Source organism: Hevea brasiliensis, chromosome 8 (genome assembly GCF_030052815.1).
Source record: "Hevea brasiliensis isolate MT/VB/25A 57/8 chromosome 8, ASM3005281v1, whole genome shotgun sequence".
Lineage (NCBI taxonomy): Eukaryota > Viridiplantae > Streptophyta > Magnoliopsida > Malpighiales > Euphorbiaceae > Hevea > Hevea brasiliensis.
In genome coordinates this window covers 29,824,991-29,830,990 of record NC_079500.1, presented here as the reverse complement: position 1 = coordinate 29,830,990, position 6,000 = coordinate 29,824,991, and positions in this window count along the sequence as shown.

Genomic DNA, 6,000 nt, shown 5'->3' with positions numbered 1-6,000 from the left:
TTGTCGTTTTCTCAATTTCTCGTCTTTCTTTGTACTAATTAATTAATTTTTCTTTGATATTTCTAATGATATTTATACTTCAATAGATGTTTATTTAAGTCTTGAAAATATTTTCCAGGGTTCCCCACGGTCCAGGGCTAGTCAACGGTCCACGCCGCAACTTCCCAGTGCAGTTACCCATCGCTATGGTTCTCGGCTCGTTTAAATTGGTTACATTTCATTACTATTATTTTTTCTTTGTTTTTCTTGTATTTTCATTTCTTGTATTTCATTATTTTATGTCTCTTCACCCATATCTAAGTGTAGTTCTAGGCATCCTAGCTGTCCGGATAACACTAGTCACTGAAACAATAGAACGCACGATCGAACATAGGGGTGTTACAGTTTTAACAAGTTTTTGAAGAACTATTTTCTCAATTTTTAGTTGGCACTTTGTCAAATTTTTTGTAAAATTTTCGCAACTTAAACTAATTAAACTTTCAATTCATGATATAAACTTCACTTGAAAGCTTTTTAATAAATAAATTAAGATAAGGGAATTGTAATAAGATAAGTTAAAATGGTCCGGCACCATTGTTGTAACACCCCTCACCCGTCTACAGTGTAGCCGAGCAAGGCGTGCTACAATCGGTGCAGAAGCACCCTAATTTATCTTACTTTATTTTTTTAATAATTTTGAATTCGTTAAATTTGACATCAATTATTTTTTTTTGACGGAGAAACTAGCGGAGTTTCTCCTATTTTATTATCATTTGACATATTTCAATATTCACCTGTTTGAAATTCAATAATATTTCCAAAATAAAATCTTATCCATGCTAATCATAATTATCTCATATTTCAAATCTCATCCATACATTTCAATTTCATAATCATTTCCATACATTTCCATTCATACTCAATTCATATGTAAACATTCTCAAATTTCATGAGCAAAATTTTCAAATTTCCTTAATTTACATAATTTACAAAATAATTACAAAATTTCATAATTTACATGATATACAAATTAATTACAATTTGCTAATTTATATTACAATATAAGAAATAATTAACATACACAAAATACATGATATGCTTAATGTGAGCCCTATCTACATGCATTACTGAGGAGGTGACAACCTTTGACACTCTGCAGATTTGAACTCTCAAAATTTCCAGTCAAACGTCTAGTGGGTTCTAGCTTCAGTACCTGCGCGAGGAAACAATTCCATTGCGCTAAGCATTGCTGCTTAGTGGTGCAATAATATAACAAGGAAACAATATACAAATAAAGATAGAAATAAAACATCATTCAAATAATTAAGATCTATTTATACTTCACATGCGGTTTCTAAAATTTAATATGTTTTATCCTAATTTAGTCTTCTTTGGAAGCGTTTATTTCGCCAATGTACAGTAATAATGTACAAGAAAAAAAAAAGATCTGAAAATAATAAATTTATGCTTATACTATTATATAAGTCTCATTTGCAATATTTATTTATTTTATAATTTTCTTTGCTAATCTTTTAGCATTTTCCCAATACTTGCTAGGTTGTCCCAGATTATCTCATAATAAGTAAATTTTAATATCTGTCTAGTTCATTTCGATTCTTTCTAATAAATAACAATTCTAATTTATTTTAGGTCATCTTACTCATTTATTTTATTTAATTTCTAATATTTTAAATTGCTAATATTCTTAACTTATCTCAATAAATTTCACTGCCCAAGTAACCTATGACAGGCTAACTAAACTGGATAACGGGTCATTGGCACTGGACACCTTGGTGCCTCAGGCCGTCATACCATGGGACGCAGAACGTCAACCACGTATGCAGTCAGTATGGCTAGAAAGCCATGATAACACATAATCGGGCGTAGAAGCCATGAATGTTGGCATAATGCCATGAATGCGAGCATAAAGCCATGAATACGGGCATAAAGCAATTAATACATGCATAAAGCATTTCGCAGTACTGCTAAAACAATACTCTATTGGCATGCCAAACTATCCAATCTGACACACATGTCTAGGCAATACAAGGGCACATAATATCATTAAACATTAATATATTGTGTTTTATGACTTCATTATTTCATAATAAATTTCAATTATAATTCATACATTCATTTGATCATTTATATGATCACAATTCACATCAATTATCCTTTTTATACCATTGTACTCAAAATACTTCTCCTTTCTACAATAATGAGAACTAATGTCTCATTCATACATTAATATGGTTCATTTATTCATTCTTTATGTTATTCATATTAATCACAATTCTAAACAATGGTTCACATGTACCATTGTATTCAAAACATTTTTTTCCTTTTTCTCATTTATACATTCAAGAATCTACTTATGTAATTGCAAATTTTATATTTCAAGTTGAGTTATTAATATTTTATGAATTCCATTTGTGATGGGCATATAAGCCCTAACTATCTATTCATATCAATTAGGTGACTTATTTTTCATGTTTCAAGTAATCCATAAATATTTCATGGATTTCAAATTTATGGCCTTAATTTCTTTTTAACAATTTTGACTAGGATGCATAGTCCACATTTGTCATACAATTCTAAGCATTTAAGCTTAGAATTGGTTCTAAGTCTTCATCTTAATTTACTAATCATTTTGATTACTATTCACCTTACTAGTCAACCAAAATGTTGACTTTTTTATACTTAATGGATATATTAATTCTAATTACACCAAGATCCCACATTTTGAGTTTTACATTTGCTAGTATTAATTGCCAATTGCAATTTAAAGTCCCCTAAATGCATTTCTAATTTCACATTTGAATTTCAAGTTTTGGTGTCACTATTCACCTCATTGGTCAACAAAAATGTTGACTTTTGGATAGAAAATAGGTACATTGGTTTTGACACTCCAAACATACCACATTTTGCATTTAAAACTTGTTGGAAGTGATCACCATTACCATTTCTAAGCCTAACACTAAGTGGCAGAATTTTCAGTTTTTATACCATAAGTTTACTGTTCTATTAGGGACTGTTACAGTGGAAATTTGAGGAAATGGTAAACATGAAAGTTGTTCCTTATTTTGTCTAGTTGAATTTCCTTTTTTGAATCACTCCATTTGGAGTTTTGTAGCTCCAGATATGGTCCAAAAACCACAGCTGGCCGGATTTCAATTCTGCAGAATTTACTAAATCTATAGTACCATAAACAGTGACTGTGACTGCCATTTTGATTAAGTTTTGGTCATAATTGGAGGTAGGTTTCTTCATGAAAGTTGTTTTTCTATGTCTTAGCTTGTTTCTGTAAAAATTTCAGGTCAATTGACCATATCTACAGTGAGTTATGGCCAACTGTTCATTTGGTCATTCTGCAGAATTAGCTTGCAGGGTACCCGGATTGGGGCCAACTTTTGGTCACCTTGCTTTGGTCTTTTGGGCATGGTTTCTTCAGCAAAAATGTGCCATTATAAGTCTAGTTTCATGTCCAATTGGCCAAACACCAATTGGACCAACACAGCCAAAGATATGGCAGTCCAAGTGGGCTGGAATCACAGCCACCCTGCTGCACTCACTAGGCAGCATACTCATTCACTTTGCCATGCTATATTTCAGTCCAAATTATGGTCAACTTACCTAAAATGGTCACTAATTGACCATTAAAATGTTCTCTAATAATTTCCTAAGCCAAGTCAAATTTTCACTTCTCAAAACCCTAGTTTCCATTATAAGTTTTCACAATATACCTTAATTACTAACTCATTCACTAACTACATGCATACATGCTTTAAACATGATCTCTAATCCACTTTAAGTCCATCAAAACACTCCATCATTGTTCCTTCCTTAGGGCTGCCAAAATTTATGGTAGGCATATACACAAATTTGGTTCATTTAATTCACAAATTCATGTTGATTTTGAGTCCCTAACATGGAAAATAAAAGTTTTAAGTAGATAGGTGCACTAACCTCTTGTAGGGCAGAATTTTCCCAAGCTTAACTTCACTTTCTTTCTTCTTCTTGGCTGCCAAAAGGTTATGCAAGGTGCAAGGATAAATTTTAGTGAAAGGAGTAGGAGGAATTATGGTGAAAAGAGGAGAGAAATGAAGCTTTGGTTGAAAATCAATGGAGGTTTGGCTATGGAATTTGAAAGCTACGTGTGAGCTTTGTGAAGGTGATGGCTGCTGGAATTTTAGGAGCTTTTGTTGTATTCTTATACATATTTTATTAGTTAATTTAAGTGTTGACTAAATGTGATTGATGGGTAAGTGTTTAATGACATCATATGATGTCATAATTGGTATTTTCTTCCTTTTTTTTTTCTTCTCTTCTCTACTCATTTTTAATTTAATTTTTAGCATTATTTATTCATATTTTAGATCATAATAATTATTTACTTAACTGGACAAGTCGGCCAAAAATCACCTGTGAAGGCAAAATGACCAAAATGCCCTCCGTTTGGCTTAACGGGTCAAAAATGTCTGTACCGATTGAAAAATTTTCCTAAATATTTTCTTGGCATTCTAATGCCATAGGAACCTCAATGACCCTTCTCTGGAGTCCCAAAAATTATTTTATGAATTTTTTCCCGGGTCTAGGGCTCCTCGTTGCGAGAACCGCAACTTCCCTCTGGTTACCCATCGCTTGGGCACCGGCTCGTTTGACTTGGTTGTATTTTATTTCTAAAATTTTTCCTAAATTTTTCTTATTAATATTTGAGTTAATTATGGTTCCTGACTTTAGTTTAAATATTTTTCCGGACGTTCTAGCTGTCCGGACCGACACCGATCACCGGAACAGTAGAATGTACGGAGTTGCTACCGGGAGGGTGTTACAATTGTGACATGCTTTGCTCGGCTATACTGTAGATGGGTGAGGGGTGTCATATTTAGTGGTATCAGAGCATGGTTTAGGCATTTTTAGATTTAGATAGAGTCCATACCATGCATTATATTTATAAGAGTCAAGGTGACATTAATATAGATATGTTTGTTTTTTGTTATTTTGATTAGGATATGGATCCTGCTTCGCAGAGAGCAGTAGAGGAAGAGGTGGAGAGCCATGCTCCACCCATGGTTGAAGCTGGAGGCAGGGGAGAACCTACTCCACCAGAACCAGAGGCACCTGCATAGCCTTAGTTTGCCATATTTCAACAAATGACTGAATTCTACAGATAGGTGATGGGGGCAATCCTACCACCACAACCACAACCACAACCTCCGCCACCACCACAAAACTCCCATTTGGAGAAGATAAGAAAATATGGGGTTGTGGATTTCTTAGGAAAGAAAGAAGATGATCCTCCAACAGCCAAGAATTGGCTAGATAAAACAGAACGGATATTGAGATAACTTCACTTCACCCTAGAGCAGAACCTAGAGGATGCTGTGTCCTTGCTTCAAGATGATGCTTACCAGTGGTGGGACACAGTATCCAGAGAGGTGCAACCAGATCAAATAACATGGGAATTCTTCTTCATAGAGTTCAGGAAGAAGTATGTTAGTAATATATACCTGAAGGAGAGGAGAAAGGAATTCATCAGTCTGAGGTAGAGACAGTTGTCAATGGTAGAGTATTGAAGAGAATTTATCAGGCTGAGCCGATATGGGAGAGAGATAGTTCCCACAAAAGCTAAAAGGTGCAGAAGGTTCGAAGAAGGGTTAAATGATAATATCAAGATTATGATAACAGCTTTGGGGATTATGGACTTTGCAAAATTAATTGAAGCTGCATTAAAAGTAGAAAGGGTCAGAATTAATGAGGAGAGCAGAAGGGATAGATAGCAGAAGAGAGGTCCGAGTCAGACCGGCTCATCCTTTGCACCTGGTAAGAAGTTTAGAGGTCCTCTTGCTCAGAGTGCTAGTCATCCACAAGGTCAGGGCCAATCCCAAAGGCCTAGATCTCAGTTCACACCAAAGAGAGGCCAGTCCACACTATCAGTGGGCAGCTCTCCAGGGACGGTGTTTAGGGGACCAACCCCAGCAGCCTCTTCAGCGTGTCGACACTGCCATAAGTGGCATAAGG